The sequence below is a fragment of the Strix uralensis genome, chromosome 3, assembly GCF_047716275.1.
Source record: "Strix uralensis isolate ZFMK-TIS-50842 chromosome 3, bStrUra1, whole genome shotgun sequence".
NCBI lineage: Eukaryota > Metazoa > Chordata > Aves > Strigiformes > Strigidae > Strix > Strix uralensis.
The window spans coordinates 1971799-1995053 of NC_133974.1; the positions used below are offsets into that span (position 1 = coordinate 1971799).

General features: G+C 42.8%; 1 protein-coding gene across 1 annotated transcript in view; it reads right to left on the reverse strand.

The window, feature by feature from the left end:
- NCOA1 (nuclear receptor coactivator 1) overlaps window positions 1-23255 on the reverse strand; it is a 190189-nt gene that overhangs the window by 132054 nt on the left and 34880 nt on the right. The window contains exon 2 of the mRNA XM_074861273.1: window positions 5267-5435. The gene's annotated coding sequence lies outside the window, so the exon portion shown is untranslated. The remainder of the gene's footprint in view (window positions 1-5266; window positions 5436-23255) is intronic.

Below are 23255 nucleotides of genomic sequence, written 5' to 3' on the forward strand. Positions count from 1 at the left end.
GAAAGATTTTTTTTTACCAAGGCCTTTAGTCACAGGACAAGGGGCAATGGTTTTAAAGTGACAGAGGGTAGATTTAGAGTAGATGTAAGGAAGAAATTCTTCCCTGTGAGGGTGGTGAGGCCCTGGCACAGGTTGTCCAGAGAAGCTGTGGCTGCCCCCTCCCTGGAAGGGTTCAAGGCCACATTGGACAGGCCTTTGAGCAACAGGATCTAGTGAAAGATGTCCTTGCCTACATCAGGGGAGTTGGATTAGATCATCTTTAAAGGTCCCTTCTGACCCAAATCATTCTGTGTTTCCGTGACTCTAATCCTGCCAACCTCTGGATCATCTGCTATGAAAAAAAAAAAAAAAAAAAAAAAAAGGCAGAATTTCTCATACTTCTCTGGCTTACAGAGGCAGCAACCACAGGTGTGTCTTGCAGGGAGAATCAGCAATCACTAGTGTCTCACCTCCAGAGAGCTGACAGCCAACGGGAAGCCCGACACCGAAGAGGTGCCCTTGAGAAGGTCAGAGCAGTAGCTAACACAAACTGACAAAGAAGTACCAAAATAGATAAAACAATGGAAGAAAGTAAATAGGTACCGATTTATAACCTTACATCCACAGGAAGAGCTTGTACAGCAAATACTACTTTAGGCAAAGAACACCAAATCGTTAAGTCCCAAAAACTGACGGACTCACTTGAGTGTGGTTTTCAATTAAACGATACATCATCTTTGTGGCCCAGGAAGTAGAAATTCCTCGAGGGCAGCAGAGAACCCAGCAGACTAAAAAGCCATTAACATATTTAGTGTCATTTACTGTCCTGTTGGATGCTGACTACAATCCTGCTCAGCCAAGGCAGAAACACGTTTCCAGCTCGTCTCCATGACACAACAAGAGGCACCTACATGGTGGGCTGGAGACAACAGTGAATTAAGCTTCTGTTGTTCAACAAACCACCGCAGGCATGGAGGAAGGGGTTACAACCTGCATTCACGCTGCACACTAAAGGTGATGATAAATTGATCACAGCAGAAGTGGCTGCAGCAGATTAAGATGTTCCCATTCCCGGGTTGGCTGTGAAGAGGATCCCACGCTGAACAGTTCACATGAGCATTTCTCACTTGCTTCAGCACAAGAAGCTCATGTTGAACAGCCATTGGAGAGGGCTCAGCCCAGCCTGGAGCAGATGAGAAGTCCTCACAAGAACCGTGCTGTTGGATGAACTCATGGAAGCCACCAGCTCTGCCATGTAAGTAGTGACCGACAGTGGGGGGACAACGATATCTCAGACCTTGGCAGGGTTTCTGCAGCTGGTGTCTGGTCATGGTCAAGGAATTAGGCTGGATTTGTGTAGAAATGTGAAAGCCTAAGAAAACGGTGCATTTGCTTAAAATTTTTAGGAGTAGTAAGGCAAATGGATGAAGTGTTTTTTTCCAAAAGATAAGCAAAACCACAATCTGGATATTAAAACAAAGCAGTCAAAATAGATCTAATCAAAGCTCCTGGGAAGCAAAGTTTAACGGAAGATGACCAAATCCTTACTTAGACATTTTAATTCTTTGAAGGAGCTAAGCACCAGAAGTTCTACTTAATGGAAGAGGTGTGTGTCTCACATACTTTCTGTATAAACAAAACACCAAATCTGACTGGCCAACTATAGGACTTACATGTGAAAACCAGAACATCTAATGGTATTTTTAGAAAAAAGGAACAGAAAGAGTTCTCAGATGTGAAACTACAACCAGCCCCGTATCAAAACAGTTCTTCCTTAATTTCGCACTAGCAGACATCTGAAATCCCATCAACTGTTTTCTTCTCAGCACATGCTTGAAACTTTTGTCTTTAGCATCGCGCAGGTGCCGCTAATATAAACATTTAACAGAAAGAGGTATTTCCATTATGTAAACAAGGACTGCAGCAGAATCAAATGAGCAAATCAAAAGAAGACGGGCGGGAGACTCAGTTAAGTCTCAAACACCTTGAACAGGGTGAATGCTTTTAATATAAACTTTTTTGCTAGTGCCAGCTGGCTAGAACACCTTCATGACAAATATGAGAACAAACTTGTTGAGGGCCTCCACATGCTTATTCTAACTTTTCTTCTAAAAAAACCAAAGCCACCACCAAAAAACCAAAAAGACCCAACTCTTCAGCATTTGTATTTGGCAACCTAAAGAGAGAAACACCTCTCCTGTTATTGTGGCTGCAGATTGGCCAGCAGAAGTACAAGAAGCCTGACTTGAAGATGTGATATTGCTGATGGGTGTCCTCTGCAAATGGCAGAAGCTTCAGACCTCTCCCTGCACCTGGTCTACAGTGGTTGTCCTGCCTGTTCTCTACCAGGCAACCTAAAGAGCCTTTTCCAGTGGGCATGGCGGGGATTTCTGGTTTGTTTGATTATGCTCTCTGCTTTTTAAAAGCTTCAGAAGTGCCCCAATGGCTTTAATTCACACGTGGCCAGACAAGTCTGGGATTTCTTCTTCCCAAGTCCCCGAAAGTGCTGCGCGTATCTTTGTCTTGATCAGCAGGACTCCATTTCAAACACATGGCTGAAACAACATCCCTCTCGAAAACTAACAAAAGAGGTAGAAGAACAGATGATTTAGAAGTACAGTGACTGCCAAGCCCGTCATCTGTGTCCTTCCTACCCCACCAGCAGCCCCCGGGAAAAGGGAACGGCAAGGCAGAGGTTACGACTTCAAGGAAACTCACCTACGGTAAATATCTCTCACGAGATACCATTTATAAAGTGTTGCAACACTTGAAAACGCTGTTAACAGCAGGAAATCTATTTAAAGTGGAAGGAATATGATCATTAAGGAATAAAGAGGGAGTTTCAGCTCAGCAAAGACCTAGGGCTAGGGTGGGGGAGGGAGCGTCTCTGCGATTGCATTTACATTTTTTCATCTCAAAGCCCCATCACAGGATAAAGGGGATGGGAACTCAATCACAGCAACCGGATTTCATGCCAAGCCAAAAAGTCCATTTGCTAGAGGAAAGAATGAAATTTAATAAGACAGGTGGGGGAAAAAAAAAAAAAAATAAGGAAAGGCTGGGAAGTGCCAGATGGGATGAAGGCAGAGCTCCCCCCACACAACTGCAGGGGCTAGCCCATCAGCCCCCTAAATTAGGGGAAATCCAGAGCAGCCAAGGAGGCACCTCACCCTTAAAATTAATCTAGAACTCACTCTTCCTCCTCGCAATGATATCCAATTTCATAGGTAAGAATTTAACCCTTTACATGCCTGGGCTGCATCCACCAAGCTGCCTGATGTCTCAGATAAAGCCTGGCCACTGCTGGGCACATGATTTGTACTGATTGCTTTGGAGAGGGGGGAAAAAAAAAAGAAAATAAAGAAGAAAAGCTGTGTACAGCCCAGCCTGTGGCACGCTCCAGCCCAAGACCCTCGATCTGCAAGCTCCCAGCCTGGGCAAGTATTAATTAGCACCTGAAAAGCAGATCAGCAGTGGGGAGAACCCACCACCACCCCGCAAGGTGACCTCTTCAAAAGCTGAATCTGGTCAGATACCAGAGAGAAAAATAAAGACGTCTTAAGAGTTGCAGGAGCTAAGATTTTTTTTTTGTATGTGATACGGCTTACCCGCTTCCAATGAAAAAAATATTCTGTGATTTTGTAATCAAAAAATAGCTGTTATGTCCATAGAGAAAGGTGATCTTTTTGCAGTGAAAAATCCCGAATCCAACTGTGCATTTATCGAGCAAACCGCAGTTTAATAATTAACTCTGAGCAGCACTTCCAGCCCTGGTTTGGGGCTCTGCTGGTTTCTTACCACTCACGGGCAGCCCCCCAGCTCCTCTCCACCCAGGCAACTCCAAGCCAGCAATGAGGACAGCACACAGCAATACAGAAGTAATATTATTTCCAAATTTTACAACCATGCCTAATTACTGCCATCATTTGAGCTACAAATGGAAGACACCAAGGCAGAGAGCAAAGAGCTTTGCCCAAAAACGCAGGGCAAACACTAGGCAGCCAGACAGATGAAGGCAAGGGGGGATGACACCCCAGCTACCGCCACCCCTGCACCTCATTTGGGCGCCTGATTATTCACCCTCCGGCCACCACATCTACAACAGGGGCACCGCCATCTCCAAGCTACCGCCATCCCTGCTGTAGATATCATCCCACCACATTTTAGGGAAGGAGCCAACTCAAGGACAGAAACCAGGTGGCCAAAGCACCCTACAGAGGACATACAACACCAGTATCTTACTGGGACCAGTATTTACACCACACCGAAGAGAAGAATAGGAGCAAGCCATGCTCAATCCAGAAGGAAATATCCCATTTTTCCATTGCATTCCAGCCAAAACCAGCTCCAACGCAAAAGATTCTTGCAACACCAGCTATCTCAGGGAACTGTGATACAAGCAATATACAATTTCATCAGACAAAAGCAGCTGTATATGTAACTTTTGCCTTATGGTACGTCAGCTAGAAGCACGTTTTCCAGGGGAATTAGCAGGGGTGTACAGGTCCTCCCCTCTGCTGCATACTCATGGTCCACAGCAGTAAGCACTCCCAGTCTTGATGGAGAGCAAATCCCACAGCCATACAGCAGCTGCAGCCAACACATCAACCAACTGCTACTTGTTTTACCATTTTGTTCATTTCTAAATATATTCTACTGTCTTTCCAAGTTACCACTCCATTACAACAATTTTCCTTTAAGATATTGCCGGCTGTGGGCAAACCACAGAAGTGTTCAAGCCGTTACATGCATCAGCTAGTAAGAGCTACAAGGATGCTGAGTACACACTTCTTGCTCTGGAAGTTGTAGTAGCCCTCGCCATAAAACATTTTGATTTCCCAAGTTTGTGACTTTTAAAATTCTCCGGTTATGGACTCAATTCACCTGATGGACACCATGCGCCAGCCTACAGCATAACACTGACTTCCCAAAACCACATATTATTCTTTAGCACAAATCCTTTGCATACCATTCTGCCACCGCAGCAATTAGCTATTCAATTTTGCAAAACATATTGAGAAAGCGCAGTTGATTCAGGCAATAATTTCATCTTTATGAGCTTTTAAAACAACTCTCGTAGCTATGAATGCAATGCAGGCTGACTGCACATCTCATGTACGGAAAACAACCCAAGGGATGCCAAGGACACAGAAAAACAGTGACTTTTGCTTTCAGCAGTCTCAGTAATTAATTCCGCATGAAGAGGTGCTCCAGCAAAAACCACCTCCATGACAGGTTTAAACATTTGCTGCCAGAGGAAAGAAGAAAGAGAGACCTGCAACCTTACCTCTACCTTCCCGAGGTGAAAGATGGTTCATGGGAAAAACTGGACTCTTCAGTTAATTAAACAGCAAAACAACAGAATCCTAGAGCCTCAGCAAACACAGGCATCGACCTTCCATGGGCAGTCTTCACATGAACTCTTCTGACAGGGGACCAGCATCAATTACTGAGTCCTGCAGAGAAAAAGACAGTTTGTTTGCATTATCTTTCATTTATCTTTCTGAATTATTATTCACACGATGCAGTTTTCAGTGTTTTAAGTAGAAAAACAGCAAAGTTGAGGTCAACTATTAATTCGCAGCAGCATCATTAATAGCTTGCTGACCTTCTCAATACTATTCATTGCAAGGTATCTTTTTCATTTCATTGGAAAAGAACTCATCAAGGTTCCTCAAGCTTTAAGCTACTTGGGGAAATAAAGCAAATGAAAGCTTAATACTCCAACCGATATCTTGTTTTAAATTCTCCCCTCCCTCTCCACCAATACCACTCCTAAGAAATAAAGATTACCCTCCAGAAAAACACAGCACAGATCTAGTAGCAAATCTGCCATAGTGAGACAGCATCTACACAACACGGGAGATAAAAACTAGCACCAGAAAATTACAGTTGGTGTTTACAGCCAACAGGCTGCAGACCACCACCGAACTCATAAAACTCAAAGATAATGAGATCCTTCCCTGCCTCACAAAGGCACGGATAGTAAATTGCTGTTGTTACTAAGCATTAAGCTACAACCGGATCAAGGGGATTTCTCCTGTTTCTCCTCTTCTTAAGACTTTCTGTATCACCCTCAATAAGCCAGGTAGCCTCTGAACCTAAAACGAGTATAATTATTTCACTCCCGAAGCACGTACATTACTCGAAGTATGTCTGTTTTCTTCAGCTATCCCCTCTCCTGTAAGTCATACCAGTCTGAATCTTGTTCCTCTCAAGCTGAATGCTAGTACATCAACTAACCTGCAGCTTGCAAAGGCCTTGCTTGCTTGAAAAATTTAAGTTCATAAAACTGGGCTCTTCATATTGTGATGCACTGCCTGAATTCTAATGAAAAAGTCAGTCATTTAAAAAAAAAAAACAAAACAAACAAACAACCATGGAAACAGTGAGATGAGCTTCATAACCTTTCTTCCAAGCTACTCCACACGCTGCAGTTTCTATAGCCAAGCTTGTTACCTACCCCGTCAAACACTTCCAGACAGAAGTCCCAATATTGCTTTTGAACTTTTATTTGTAGGATGCAATTCATCTTAATCAATCTCAGACACCTAAGAGCTGGTTGGAAACCAGAGCTGCTAATTCCAGGGTCCCTCTGAAGTCAATAAACAGGTCCAGGAGTCTCCCCTTGGATATTCTGGATGGAGATGTCTGCTGGTCCCAGCAGCCCAACTGCCCCAAAGGTTGGCTGCTGCTTCAGTGGATCAGGTCTGGCCCCCAAGGATCCACCAGGTTACAAGTCCACGTTAAATTACTTCCACGACGTGTCTATTTTCTTTCTTTCTCTTTCTCACAGCATTACTAGGATTATTGGGTTAAATTTATACCTCTGAATCTGAGCATCTAAAGTTCGACATGGGGAGTACCATTGTTAGTTCAAACCTGCTTGTTCCCGTTGTCGCTCCTGCTATTACAAAAGAAATTACATACATGGACACAGTCATTAGAATACTGTCTTAATCACGCACCCGTCATTAGCAACACAAGATTTTGGTAAGTTGCTAATTACAATTTATTCATGAAAAAAGCAAGTAGGCAAAAGGAGGGAGGAAAACTCACACGGCAGCATTGTCTCCAAGGCAGTGACAAAGAACAATTCCAGAAGCTTACGGATCTGCATCCCAACAGAGAGGTGTGACAAGAGCACATCCCCGATGGGAGATGGGATGCCTGCCTTGTTAAGCACCCATTTTTATACACACGTGCACATAAATGAAGACAAAAGATGCACAACCTGCTGTATCACTCAGGCTTCCAGTCTGAAAGTTGCTCTTTACCAGTAGGAGGTGGTCTTTGAACTTCTAAATAATATATATGTCCCAGCTGCTTTCACTACCCCTACAATAAATAGACCAAATGATGCTAAGGAAAGAATGCTAAAAACAGAAAAAAATAAATAATAACAGAAACTTTAAGAATATGTTCCCAGATTCCCAGGAGAAGATGGGGGGGTGGGATTAAGCTCCCAAAACTAAAAAGGGAGGATGTTCCTATTTAAAACAAATAATATAATTCTTCTCAACCTGGCTCTCATGAAAAGGAAAGCAAGGATCAGAATAAAAAATGTATATAACAAAGAGAAGAAAAACTGAACTCTTGGCATATTAAAATACATGAGACATTTAGTGATATGAAAACGCAAGAGAAGCAAAATGCAGTGAGAGGAACCGCAATACTCACATGTTTGAGCACATCAAGTTATAAAAATTACCTAGGAACAGTAAATTCCAGCAATGGCCAAGGACCATTACTGCACAGAAACAGAGCAACCACCAGCAATATTATAGGAACAGCGGAAGAATGCAGCAAATATTTCTGTTCATTAATTAAGAAAGAAACCAGATGGTATAATCATGCCACAGGAAACATTTTCTATTCCAAACAGCAATGCAGGCAGATGTGAAACAACAGCCAACGGAGCCAGTCGTTTAAAAGTCAGGAGATCTTCAACTGCATCCCAGGGACTCTAAAAGAGCTGGACAAGAAAACCTCTGGACCATTTTTCGTAGCTTCCTGCAAGGGTTAACCTGGGAGGTTTGAGAGCATTGAAGGACACGCTGTTGTGTCAATATTTTAAACACGTGAGCAGGATGACCAGGCTAATAACAAGCTATCAGTCCAGCTTACAACCCAGTAAGAAAAGGAAAATGCTGGTATAAAAATCTAATTAGGAGTTATAAGAAGTAAATAACTGATGTCTATCGACATATAGGTCTTAAATCAATTGTATGGGTTTTTATTAAGACTACAAGATTGGCTTCAAACTGTAACAGCTCTGATGCAACATACTTAGAGCTCAGTAAATCATTTAACTTGGTAAAGTATGATTTCTCAAGTAACTGGAATTACATTACATAACATGGAATATATTAAATAGATTAATAACTGGCCAAGCAACAAGTCATAAAATATAACTAGATCATCGTTAATCACGTGTTCGCACTGAAATCCCAGAAGGAGCAGTTCTTGCGCCCTACATTACTCATCCTCCTGCAAGCCATGAGCAAAAGCCACTGCAACTCAGGCTCACGCCGACTCTGAAAGCTGCAGATAGCGAAGGACACGAGATACAGATCTTTTACCAACATGACTACAAGCAAAGACCTTACTCATCTTTATCACCAAACACAAACTTGGAGCAGAGACCCTTCCCAATCCAGACAAGAGGTAACAGAGCAGGGACACACCAGCAGCCTACGAAGGCAGCAGCAGCTTGTTCAGCGTAAGAACAAGGGGGCAAGAAATGAAAGTAGCAGGTGGCAAGTCCAAAACCAAATCAGAGACAGCGGTTTCTTCACACACAACCCAGCTAAGCAGTTTAGCTCCTTGCCACAGGATGTTGTGAATGCTAAACGTCTGTGTGAGCTCAAGGAAAGACTGGCCGTGTCACAGAGTGGACACCCATGACGGTTACTAATAAGATGGACATCATCTCTGCCTGGGAAAGTCCTGGAGGTGTTGAACGATCAGAGGCTGGAGAGTTGAGAGTGTCATAGAGGGTCTGCCCAGTTCTCACATCCTTCTGCAGGCTCCACTTTTAGTAACAGGGTGCAGATCCATCAATGCTATTCTTAATTCTCACCTAAGAGTAGAGGAAACAGTACTTTGGAAAATATGTCAGTGATGGTGGATCACCAATCACACGTGGCTCCCCAATGCAGCTCCTTTGGCAGCAGCACTGCATCGTCCACGTGCATGAAAAACTCCCAAATGTGGGAGCTCAACCCACTACTTCAAATACAACTGAACTCAGGGAGGTCCTACAGCCTCTTGCGCAGGTGACCACATCAGAAGATATTCACAACCTCTCCTTTCCCAGAGATGGTGAAACCATGGCTTTTGATCCACAGGCAGCCCCAGAATCACTCCCAGACTGCAGCACAGTTGCAAAAGAAGTAGCGGGGTGATGCCATCCCAGGCTCATCGGATGATCTGAGCCCACCTCAGCAGAAGAAAGCAGGTCGGAGAGGCAGACAGAAACACGTGCCTCATTTAGAGAGCACCAAAGATCTTCCAGACATAACTCCCTAGCAGAACTGCTCCGTCCCCTCGAGCTCTCCCATGTCCCATATGCTTTCTTGTCTCAACTGCATGAAGATTTTGCTAAGCTTTCCCAGGTCGTTACTACACAACCTGTCTGCAGACCACTACCCGTAGTCCATAAATCATGGCAAGACGCTAAAGGAGCTAGATCTTGGCTTTTCTTTCCAAAATATACCTTGAAGCAATAATAAAAGACACTTTCCAAGTGCTGTTATGCACAAGGTTTCAGTTTAAGATATAAAGAGATTTGGAGGACAGATAAAAGAAATAAGTATCCATAGATTATATACATCAACAGCACAGGGTACTTTTTTCCCTTTCATCAGAAAGCCTTTTAATTAGTAGGAATATGCGCTTAGAAATTTTCAACATTAAAAACCCCAAGCTCTTTCAATAAAGCTCACGCTGAATGGTGACCTTTGCTCTTTTGTTTTCTTCCCAAAATCTGTATTCAGCATTTCTTGCTCAAACTATTGACAAATTTCACTGAAGGTTTGAAGAGATTTGCTTTAGGTGTATCTGTGTTTTTTCCTCCGACAAAGCATCAAAGTTAGGTTGTTCCTTGCAACCCAACAAAGCACAAAGAAGAAATATCCCATACAAGTCGATGGATTGGACCCTGGTTTTAAACAGTTGAAGCTGAGGGCAAGAAGTGGGTTATCCACGATCTTGTTAAGCATGTCCTCTGAAGCTGCTTTGAGCAAGGTTCAGACCAGATGACCTCCTGACACCCCTTGCGCCTAAACTATCCCGCATTACCTATAGCAGATTCGGCATATCAAAAGTTCTTCTTATCCCATGAAAATGTATTCAAGCATGCACAAGAGAGCCTCGTGTGTTGCTGAACCCATCGGCCTTTCCATCCATATGTCCGCTCTGAAATTCTACTCATCAGTTGAAAAATTAGTGGAGAGTATAAGGAAGCTAAAATCTAGCATGGTGTTTAGGCTCAAGGTCAACTGCTAATATATTTTTGAGTAAAATATATCCACTAAACCATTTCAGACATTCCAGTGACCAGAAGAAACGACTTCCTGTCATCTTTCATCCGAGCTAGATCTCACCCCAAACCTTTCATCTTTAGCTTACTACAACATTTTCCAGTCCCTTGAGGTCACGCGCTTTCTACTGCATCTTCAGCCACGGACCTACAGGGCATAAACGCTTTGCAACTGAGTTCTCACACAGCCCGTGAAGGACCGAGCCACCACAGCACCTTTGAAGCGGTCATCATTTAGCATGTGAAACACGCATCTTTCAATACCACCCTTGTTATATTTTACTTAAGGCTCTAAATATTTTATCGGTGACTGTTTAATATTAAAATGCATAAACAAGGGTCTGTGGAGGCAGGACCAGAAAGAGCGCTGCTCTCTTCACTTGATGAGTGGGCTCCAGACCTACAACATGAAGACAAACATGGGTTTGTCCAGCCTTGTCCCATGCTGTGACCGTAGGATCCTCTCCTGTCTATCAGCTGCAACAGTTTGTTCCATTTAGCCTAAGCAATCAAAGCTAATAAAATATACCCAACTATAAAAAGCAAGTGGAAAGGAGTTAGGAGGGATTTACTGTTTATTGTATGTTGACAAAATCCGTAATTTATTTACTTGTTTTTCATTGCTGTGCTATATATAAAAAGGGCTCACGACAAAGTAGTAATAAAGAAGAACAGCTTTGTTACAGGAGGTTGCAGGGAACCTCCCGCAAGGACCTTCCTTCTCTCCCTGCTTGCTTACATGTAACATGCAGCACCAAATATTTTTTTGCAACTCCTCCAAACTCCAAAGCTGTTGGGCCAGTGTAAATGCTGCATTTTTAAAAGGGATATTTAATTTCCCTAGAGTAAGGACATTCAGGCAACAGTTTCAAGGCAATGCTAATTCTCACTACATTTTCCCCCTGTGAAAGTACTCTTTCAGGTTCCCTTTAAATTTGATTTTTCTTAAGAACTTATACACATTTTGGGGCATCTGGAGAGCCTGTTTTCCTCCTTATCTACTTTTTCAGTAATACTGCCTGATTTTATACCCAATACCAAATAAGCGTTACAGGAGACACAGAGAGAAAAGCCGTTTTGCAAGAGGGCTAAATCTGTTTGCCAGTTAACTGTTGCAAATTAAAAGGTCAAAAAAACAATCCCTGTATTTGGAAAGAATAATTTTACACAACTAAGACCTCATCGGAAAAAAAAAAAAATGTATCAACTTTGTTCCAGTAAAGCGAGTTGTCTTATCTACCCATGAGGAAGTTTAATAAACAGCTTTCTGTACTTCTAAGGTTTTGAATGTGTGCCAGGTTTTGCAGGGATCTCACTCATCCTAGATGAAACTGCAGGGCTTTAACTGAAAAGCAGAAAGTGTAAAATATGTTTTTAAAAAAAAATCTGAAGGAGAAATCGATTGGGTTTGTTCATTTAGCCAATCAATAACAACAGACAACACTAATATTAAAGTCACATCTGCAGATTGCTCCTACTGTTACAGATCAAGACCAGTGAATTAACCTGTTGGTTCCCAAAGCCCAAGGTACTCCCATAAGACAGGAGAGGCCCCTCACAGAGCCCACGTTAGGAGCCCTGCCAGACTTCTGCTAACTCGAGGCTAGGGCAGCTCCAGATGGAAACACCTGGGCTTATTCATTGAGGCTCCCAGCTAGTGCTGCCGAAACCATCAAGGGAGAATAGAGAGGCAGAAGTAGCTCCAAGGTTGGGGCAAAGCAGCAGTAACAGATTTTATGCACTGCTGTTCAACTCTCCTGGTCGTGAGGGACAGTCCAGAAGTCATCCCTGGGGAGATCTGAAGGACTGAAGAAGCCAGGCTGAGTTTCACTGCCACAGAATCTGGGTTTTGACCCCTTGAGGACAAGCAAGGAGGACAAGCCGAGATGGAGGGCTGTTGGGTCCCTAAATCCCAACTCTCTCCAGGTGGAACACAGGAAGAGAAGAGCTCAACGGTAAGGAAAAGCTGTATTTATGTATGCAATACCAAGTAAACAAGAGTTTCTTCTGCCATTCTCCACAACAATCTCTTAGGTCCATGAATGCTCAAGCTGCCATACATCTCCTACACCATCGTTGGCTTTTCTTCATTCACCCGCCTCATCACTACACAAAGCCCAGAGTTCCCAATTTTGGTATTTATGCAAATTGCTGTAATTCTGAACCCACTCAAGATTTCAAAAGTGCTGTGAAGCCATAATAGCACTTTGCTGGCAGAAGTCTCCAGCTGGACCACTTCAAGAGCTTCGGGCAGTGGAAATCACACAAGCCAAAATCTCTCCCTTGCCATGACCTGACCATCATCAGCTGTGGGGAACACCGAACCCGCTGCAGGATCCTGCAAAGAGAATAAACCTGAAAGCTCTTTAGCAGGTGACACTTTCCAAGGGTGCTTCAGCCATCGCTGCTGCAGTACACGTGAGCGGGACTCCTGTTTTGCATCCTGAAAGCAGAAGTGGGCTTTAAGGGGAGAAAAGAAACCAAACCAAAACCCAACACGTTTTTCTATCTGCACACAACCTAGCACCTCAGGTCCCTACTCACTATAGTTTGCCAAATTAATCCATAGCTTGCTCCTTGCCAAAGAAATCATTAGATTTATGTCCAAAAACTCTCAAGGCATTAACAGCCCTAACTGCACACTTCATATTAGTTTTTAATAACTTCCTGATACAGATTAGATCCAACTTTACTCCTCTCTCACCGGCTGAATGTGAACTCTATGAACACCCTAATTTCTGGAACGGCATCCACATTCTCAGAATACTCAGTTTCTCTCATTAGGGCAAATTTGGTTTCAAGCCAAACAGCGTAATCATTTACACAGCTCAGTACTCCTGTGGTGCTCAGGTTCCTTTTCTTCCAAAGCCTCACAGTTATCTTAAAAAGTGTCTACCATCACTTGCAAAACTATGTTGTCAGACTGATGCCAAAGGGTGAAAACCGCTTGCATGCTCGATGTCAGCTCCTTGGAAAGGCTGAGATTGCATGACGTTTCCAAAGGACTATACTTGAAGTTATCTCTGAGTAATCTAGGAGAGATGATCTTGTACAGAAGAGAGTAACTGGTTTGAAGAGCTGTGCAAATGCTAATTCCTCAGGCTGGAAAGAAGAGGCATCTTTGAAAGTGGAATTTAAGCTGTCACAGGTTCCCTGTTCCAACAAAACCAGCTCCTACCACACTTCAAAAATAAATCCCTAATCTGAGATCTCCTGAAAAGAACAATCTTGCTCTTAGGAACACGAGACTGACTTTCAGTTCTTTCTTACCTTTTTTTCTCTGTACTCAAAGCCAATGATGATGATTAAACGATGACAAATGGGTTTGTCTGGGTACCATTGTGAAACAGGCTGCTGTCCCAGTAAACCTTAAGTGATGCACAAATATGCCATTATACCAAGCAATGCACAGACACTGGCCTCAACCCTTCACGATCACTTGAACAGCTGTGTGCTGGATTACAAGTATGTGGTACAGTACTTTAAACTGTTTACTTTCTTACTATCCATCATTAAAACGTGCTTAACAACAAGCACCAGCAGCCTGGGACAGATGTTCTTGCCGGTTTTTTTAATTCCACAACAAAATGTAATTTAAAAAAGACTAATGGAGAAGGGTATCATCTATAAAATATATAAAGGATGTTGTATATAAAATTACAGAGTTCAAAAATTTTTGTTAACATATCAACACAGAGAAGGTGTACTAGAGTCCAACAGTGACAACTTTGCTATTAATTCATATGCCTGGACTTCCAGCTCTTAATTATCCTTGTCTTACATTTTTAACTCTAAAGATGTTTTATTGTCTTGGCATCAAAACGAAGACGGGGTAGGCATTAGACATTGTGAAATCCTAATTCTCTTGATTTCAATGAGTTTGGAATTTCAATTACATACGACCTCAAGCCTGGGTCATGCTGAGTCAAGCTGAAGATGCAAAGCACTCTGCGCCACCTCGGGTACACATCTCTAATAAAAACGTCACTGTCCTCAGCCCTGTGATTTCAGATCTGTCTCTCATCACCTTTATTGAATCCAAACTGTGGCAGAGCTCATTATATCCAGAAGCAATTTAGAAGTTTCTGAGAAGCTGACTCAATAGGTTTCTTTAAAAAGTAAAGCCAACGAAATAATTTTAGAATGTTCTCTGACGTTTCTTGAGTGTCGTGTCTTAATGATTAAATATATTGGGACGATGAAGGGGAAAAAAGAAATGAAGACAACTTTCTGCAACAACCGCCACGTCAAGATTTGAAAACTGCTTTTCTCCCACTGTCCCCATTACTCACATAATTATATTTGAGATTTTTATACAATGCAGATAAACCCGATAAACAAACTGGATATGAACACAGAAGTACTGCATTTACTATAATCCCTGGCTGACAATTAAATAACAAAAAGCATATTAATACTAAGAAAACAATTATACTGGAGCTATAACTCCATATATTATGGAATAGCATAAATCCATATACACATAATATGAGAATATGTAGCTATAGCTACAGAAAGAAAATTTAGTAGTAAAAAGGTAATTTTGAGGACTCTAATGAATGGAAAAAAATGTAAAGCGAAACCTTCAGCACTGCTATGTTACTGCACACTAAAACACAGTGCTGCTTAAACAGTTTAAATGCATGTCTATTTTTTTTAACTATTTCAGTATAGTACCTAAAAAAAACCCACCGAGACTTTATCAAAAACCAGATTACTTAAAGCAGCAAGAACATTTCTAGAAGGTTCCATCAAAGTCAGGACCAAGGATGGGAAATGTCTTATGCTGCTTCTCGTTCTATGAGAGAGGGGGGAGGTGGGTGTAGGGGAAGGAAATTCCACGTACAAGAGCGTCCAATGTTCAAGCTGCCACTGCAGCCGGCAAAGCACAGGTGCCACCAAGGATGAGGACCATTAAAGGCAGCTTGGAATATATCCCTGAAGCTTTTAAGATGACATGCTTATCAGCCCGAATGCCTAACCAGTGCTTTAGAAATAAAGGATTACTGGGAGTAGAGGGCCTGTGTTTATACAGAAGAGCTGTAGTGAACTTAAAAGCTTTACAGCTCTTTCTCATGTATTTATGCTTTGTAAAAAAAAAAAAAATAATCCAAGATGCCATAAGCTTATCTGTATTTATAACTTTAGCTATTTGAATGCTTTGTCTGAATGGATTCCCAGTGGAAATTGAAAATTCCCTCCCCCTGCTTTCATGCACTATTTCAGCTTAATCATCTCGCCGACAGCGCTGCGGAACGTGAGCGAGGGGATGCCGAGGGTGGACGTCCCACCCCTGCCACTCCTGCAAACGGCCAGAATGGCCATGGATGCACCATGGGACTGAGACAAGGACAACCACTTTACCTTCCCAGCTACTAACACCCACTGCCAGACCAGATTCAATAATCATGATTTCTCATGTAAAGCCTATTCCACGCTATAAACTGGCCTCGACTGGGCACTGGTGGAAGAGCAGCTCCAGAGCAGTGAACAGGGGACTCTACAAGGGAAACAGAGACAACTCAAACAGAAAAGTCAAGGGTTAACCACCGCTTTTCCCTTTGTCTACCACAGCCTCAAACAGCTCCTGAAATCTCCTACCACCCAGCTACGCTCCTCTAAGCCTGTTTTCCAGTAATTTTAGAGAAAAGGGATTCCAGCTGCACATGCAGACTAGCAAAGTGTCTGTGCTAACATATGTCCTCCCACTCCTCTGCTCTTGCACCCACTGTGTCCTACCATCGGTCCAGAGCCACCCCAAAAAATACAACATCACTTGTTTTCTGTGTGGTCTGCCACCAAAAGAGGCCATGGGCAGGGAAGGAAAAAGACTTTTCAGAAGCACATAACTATAGCCGTGCAAGTTGAATGTATTGTTATAAAACGGGGGGGGAAAAAAACTGTTTATAAACTGCTCTAAATCAATCCATCGAGATGTGTTTGCTGCAAAACGTGTCTCCTGCAAAATTTCAGATCCTGCGGGCGAACCAACCTCTTAACGTTCAAGTTTCTCCCATCTGTCAATCCAGAGACCAAGCTCCCTGCTGCTCTGATCCTTCCAGGGAAACCAGCTCCAACATCAGAGGATCTGGCTGAGAACTTCCACCTGTGGCTAGTGGCAATGAGAACAAGCCTTTTTCTGTGAAGCTCCTCAAACCAGTCCCAAACCACTGCCTTTCCTTTTCGGAATTAAAAGCAGATGGTAAACAAATCAAAGGACAGTTATCTAAACAGTTGCTGAGATTTAACATCTCTCTTCATTATCCAGCTGAAATATATTGTTTTCACATTCATACTCCCAACTGCAATCTGTTTATTGGTTTGCAATAGTGGGGAATTTCCTCCTCTTTTTCCAATAGCAACTTGGTAACCACAGTGCATTTGGCAATTTCTTCGACAATATTCTTTTGAAGCATTAACTGAAAGGGGCTGGAAACGAGAAACAGCTACACTGGAGGTGGTACAAAGATGCACTCCACTGTAGAAACTTCAGCAAAGATTGAATCTCCTGAAATAACTCCTTGGTGTCTCCATTTGAGGGGAGAATTTGATATACCCTTTTCTGACAAACAAGCTAGCAGAAAAGCGAAGGATTCAGAAGTGTCACCTCCAATATCCATTCTAAACCCGGACAACACGCAGCCTCCAAATCGCTTTGATCTACCAAAGAACAGCCTGCTCTGTGGGTAAAGCCACCTTAAAGAAACCAGGGGCTGTAGAACCTTGAGATAGGCACATACGACGTGCCCAAAACAGGACTACAGCGAGGCTGGGCTCTCTGCACCCCAGATGGGTGCTCCTCTGCCCCATCCCACAGCGCTGGACCCTTCTGGCAGGTGCCAGACCCGCACCCCCGGCCCACCAAGGCTGCCAGGGTCTTTTTAATAGCAGACCCACGTCGCAAAGCAGAGCAGAAGGGATCACCACAATGAGAATCAAGGCATATCTGGGCAGAAGACACCGGGGTTAAGAAGCAGCACCCTGAAGTCTCCAGAAGTCCAAAGGTCCTGAACCTGGCACAGTAATTCCTCCATCGAGCCCAGAAATTCTGATCATCTCCAATTATACCTCAATTCAGGTAACTAGAAAGGGAGCATCTAGGAAAATATGGATCTCAACTAAAGCATCCATTATAATTAATCCCCAGTGGTGTTTATACTCTAACATGAGAGCACTCCAGCTGCAATTTGCTGTATAGAAACACCAGAAGGGAGAGAACATTGCAAATCCAGCAAAAAACCCCACCCACCCCTCCGTTATACGTATTAACCAAAACCATCTCCTAACCCATTAGCACGACCTCTTGATTTCAGCGCCAGCCTGAGCATACAAGGGGGTTGCTGACCGTGCGTTCCCCTTCCCGTCATGTGTGCGGTGCTGGAAGGAAACGCATTCTCATCCTCACCCGAGCAACGAGGTGGTTATCACTAATTGCAGCAGCAAAACAACTCAACAAGACGGCAAACGCGTGCATAAAGCAGAAGAGAGAAGGAAAATTTGGAAACCTGGGCAAGCTTCCCCTCCTGCTTTGGTTTCTGCAGGTGTAAAATGGGAATTATTGATGCAGACACCTTTTGTTAAGTGCAATGGGCTTTGCTTACTCCACCTTGTAAAGCATCAATGTCTCCTGCGCAAGCGGTTTGAAAAACTGTCATAGATCTGGAAAAGGAAATTACATGAATCCAAACAGATGGTTAATCAAAAGGTTAGCTCCTGGTTCTGCCGCCAGAGGAAATAGGTTTTTCTTTAGCAAAAATAAATCATATAAATAAAATAAACACCAGTGGCTTAAGTCAAAATAATAGGTTAGGTCAATCTGGACTTAACACCTTCAGCATTATCCTGCTAATCTCAGCACTCCTGACTTTCAGCAGTTGAGCCTTAAAATCACTTAAGTCATTATAGGTCTTCGACAGGGTCCTGTGTTGCTTCCGCAGCCACCTCCCAGGGTGCCGCATCGGCTCAGGAGCACGGGCCTCTGGTCACATTCCCAAAATGCAAACAGGTACAAAGAACAGCATCTGCGTTTCATTTTGGTGGCAAGATTTTCATTTATCAGCAGCCAAAATTGCTGGACTATCACATAACCCACACTGTGGGCTGGAGGAGAATTCTGGAGTTTGTTTTCTTGGTGTATTTTTTCCCCAAACAGACAAAACGGGAAGTGACAGCATCAAAGTTTTGGAATCATAGAATGGTTTGGGTTGGAAAGGACCTGTAAAGGTCATCTAGTTCCAACGCAAGGACATCTTCAACTAGCTCAGGTTGCTCAGAGCCTCAAAGTCCCGCCACGTGCCAGCACAGCGTTGTTAAAACACTGGACTGCAGCAAGAGACAGTGTTAAAATAAGCTCTTTGGAGATGAGCTTTATATATAAAATTTCCATGGTTACTTCCATGCAAGTTACCATGGATTAGATGGGACTAAGTACTTATTTCTCCAAAGCCATTTATAAGCATTTAAGAGATTTTTTTTTTCCATTCTTGCCTCAAACTATTTCATATCACTGGCCACTGTTTTTCTGAACATACACATTACGTATTCAGCCTTAACCAAAATTTAATTTTATACATTTACAGTTTTCAGGAACTACATTAGAGATAGGTATGATAAGAAGATACATGGTTGTATAAAATGTCAAGCTAATCTTGACAGCTAGAAAAGTCCTAGTGTAAATTAAAGGCTACAAGAAAGTATTTTATCATTCTACCAGAGGAAACAGCTGTTGGATCAGACAGATTTTTCCAGATGTTAGAAGTCAGGGGCCATACATTGTGGATCAATAACCACAACCAACACCTACACAACTGTGTTTAGATAATTATATTAATGATTCTTGTCGTGACTGAAGGAGCTAAAGTGGTGGTTTTCAGTCCAAAGAATAAAATCTGTAAGATTATCCAAAATTAGAGCTTTTTCTGCTCAGCATCACTTATGGAAAAACTCTTTATCTGGAAAGAATCTCTTTATTTGTATTTTTAATGAAACATTTGACGCCATAGGACACTACTCGTGAGAGGCCACCCACAACATCTGATATACAGCAAGTCCAGGAGCTACAGATCTACATGAACACTCAGCTCAGTCACCTGGCTGGTTGTGCAACAAACACATAACCTACCCCAGCATTTTCTTCAACTGAAAATTGTGAAAAATAGGCTTTTATGAGCATCTCTGAGATTTATTTTAAATGCTATACCGAAAAAGATAAGTACTATTTCACACAGGATGCCAACACATGACAGAAGATCCCAGCTGGAAAGCCAACTGGTCAACCAGAAGGAGACATTCAGTTCAGCGAAATGGGTCGTGTCTTTCATGACCCGAACTACCCGAATATGACAAAACGACAACCAGATTTACACGATGGATTTTATTTCCGTCCAACAGCCAGCCTTGCTTCGCACACCCAGAAGAGCCAAATCCTAACAGCCTCTGTTCTACTGCCCCTCAAATACCCACGTCTTGTCCTTTCTTTCTTGGGTATTAAAATAAGCCCCACAAATGTAAGGCAAAGCAGACAAATAATTAATTTAATAGGCCTTGGTCCCCTCTGACTGGGACTATGGGTGTGTTATAATGGAATTAAGATAGAGAAAATGAGTTACACACCCCTGTTATTTGCAGTCCTACTTATCTTCCTCAAACTGCCAGAGGCATCCTAATCCCCAGTTTCAAGAGAATCATTTCTTAAAAATGAAAGGAAAGCAATTTTCAAAGCCATCCCACCAGACAGGAGCTTGGATGCCGGGTGTGCTGGCAGCGTGGGTTTGGTTCAATGGACCAACGTCGCCCCCAACATGGGTGGAAGCCAGGCTGCCCTTTGCCTCCTGCAACAAAAACCAACAAGCTCCCGTCTCATGTTGGTTTTCCGTCGGCTTTATGGGGCACCGTAACGCGCACACGGCACGGAGGCAGCCAGATGTGCCCCACAGCTGTTGCCGAGGAGCGATACCCAAACCCTGGGAGGAGATACAGTTGGGAACGCGTGACTTTCTGCCGGATCAGCCGGCCCATTCATCCCCATCCTCCCTTCGGATCTGCTATTTTAGCTCTGCCATCACTGGGCACGTCGCCAAGAAACAGTAAAGACGATTTAATTTCTGGAGGAGCAGTAGGAAAATTGCAAATCTGGGATATTACGATAAAGACATCTTCTTTGTGACTTGCACCACAGAATCCACCAATAAAATATAAAGATACCTGTCACTAAACAGTTTCTTTCACGGTATTATCACTTGCTCAAGCAAAACTTCAACAGATTGCCAGGACCTGGTAGAGTTGGAGGTTTCAATCACAGAATCATTCCCTTAAGTTAAAACAGCTTTCCATGAAGTTTTACAAAGTGTCTGTCTTTTAATTTGGATACTGTAAAATGCAAGTTCTCTACCTCAGTACACTTTGAGAAAGAGATACAGATAAATAGTGATTTTTAAAAATACTCTACTGAATATATACTGAATACTGTATATGCAGACTAAAGGGAATTATTTTATTCCCAAAGAAAAGACATTGCAAAGCAATAATGTATGTAAAATACGCTTCAAAAAGGAGGGTTTTTTTTCAGATCAATCTTAAACAAGCTGGTGATCAAAACCATACAGGAACCTAAAAATATCCGGCCAGAGAAAACACTAAACAGAGAAGGAGTCCTAGATTATTTGTTAAAGGGATTTATTCCCCTTTTTTGCCTTTCCTTAGAGGTTCCCAAGTGCTACTTAGGATGGGCAACACAGCAGGACACAAAAGAAGATCCAAACCATTCGCACCTCAAGGTGCAGTACTAGTGTCCTCACCCTATCTCTGGGTGGGTTTTTGTTTGGCTTCTCAAAGCCAGGCTTAGCGTTATCGAGGGGTAAGACAATCCAAATATTATCTGTGCAAATCTACACCTGCACAGGGACATCGTGTTTTAAAAGAAATGGCTTTAAAGCACGTTAATAGTTACTGAAATTCTTCATCTCGGGAGCAGCCCATCTACAAACATTTTGTGTTTTCAATCACGTTAGAGCAAATTAACTCCCTGGTGTTTGAAGTCTGAAGTGAACTCGCTCCATGGTAATTACCTCCTGTTCTTGTACAAGTAGCTGCTTGTGCCAGCCCAGCTCGCTCTTGCTTCGAGAGGCAGCGCTCCAAAGTGCCGCCGTAGTGCCGCGGCTGTTTACATTTCTGAAGACAAGCCTAAAGAACTGTTTTTCCTCCCCTGCTTTAGAAAACTCTCTCCAGAAGAGCTTGTTTAGCAGAAGACCATGGAAGCTTTTGGGAAAAAAAAAAAAAAAAAAAAAAACAACAGAGAAACTTTGACAAACACCATTTCAAAACTGCTTCCTAGAGCAAGCTGTACAAAATTATCTTGGATACGTGATTTTCCCACTCGGTTAAGCCAGGCTGAAAGGGAGAATTCCCCGGTGATTCAGCACATAGTTTGAAAACGTGATGCTTTTATTAAGCCCAAACAAAGCGAGGCCTCTCAAGGAGTCACTTGATTTCTGAGCACCTGGAGACATTCAGCACTTTGCCAGGCACTCGGGGTGGGTCCATGCATGGTATCTGCACGGAGAGCAAAGCTTTTCTGACAAAGGCACAAGCCCACAGGTAGACGCATAATATTGACAGCACCTCCTGGGGAAGGATTTACTGGCATAATTTGATCCTCCTAGAAGGGTTCAGTACAGTGTCACCAAGTTAGTCCAGGCTTCAGACATACAAAAAGATGCAAGGCACTGGAAAAAATATATTGCATGTTGCTCCCTTTCCATCCCCCAGTCATCCACCTCTCTCCCTCCAATACACCCTCATCTTCTGAAATTTTCACTAGGTGTACCTGCTAAAATTTCACACTCCCTTAAATGCCAAACACCCAGTCCCAGAGGCCATCACCTCTCCATGTCGGATGGTTTTATGTTTTAGGGTGTTCTTCTCACTTTGCAACATAACCAACATCACCGTGTGGCTCAGCAGCAGCAGTTGGCCTTTTTGTTCCATTTAGGTCTCACCAGAAGATCCTAAAATGCACAGAAATTAGCCCAAAAGTCCTCCACAAACTTGGTGGTGAAGCTTGTGGCATCTAGGAGACCCTCATGGTCCTAATCCAGGTCTTGTTCTCCAAGTGCTCATCACTCTCCTCTGAAGTTCTATTTCAACAGATCTTACGGATGCGCAATATAAAGGGTAAAAACATGGAGGATGAAACCAGAGATCAAAGACTGCCCCAGAAGACAGAAATTAAACTTAATATGTCTTGAGAGTGCTCTTGTTTAAATAAGTATTTTGAAGCTGATCAACTGTTAGTAAGCATTAATATGCTTATAAATATCTGCTCACAGGAAGAAAAAAAGATCAGCTAGGAGGATTTGGCTATATACAAAATGTAGTCATTTCATAAAATGAGCAAATTAAAGGAAAATATTTTTATTTTTTTTCCATGTAGGAATGTGATCTTCAAGTTGATTGTGCCATCTCTGGAAAGCTATCCAAGTGGGTAGGCAAAACTGGGGAAGTAAGCAAAATTCATCTCGGAGAAACCCTGTAATAATGAACCAGCCACATTTTCTCCCGTAAGAGTGGGGCTACGTGGAGATCATCAATAAGAATCCAAATTAAAAAGCAACTAGAGGGTGGGCAAGGCAAACTGCATCAAAATCCAGAAGCTAAATTCAGTCAAATAAATACTATTTACTAAAAATGAGGATTGAGATCCTGTCCATCTGGCAAACGTCTGAGACGTCCTCTT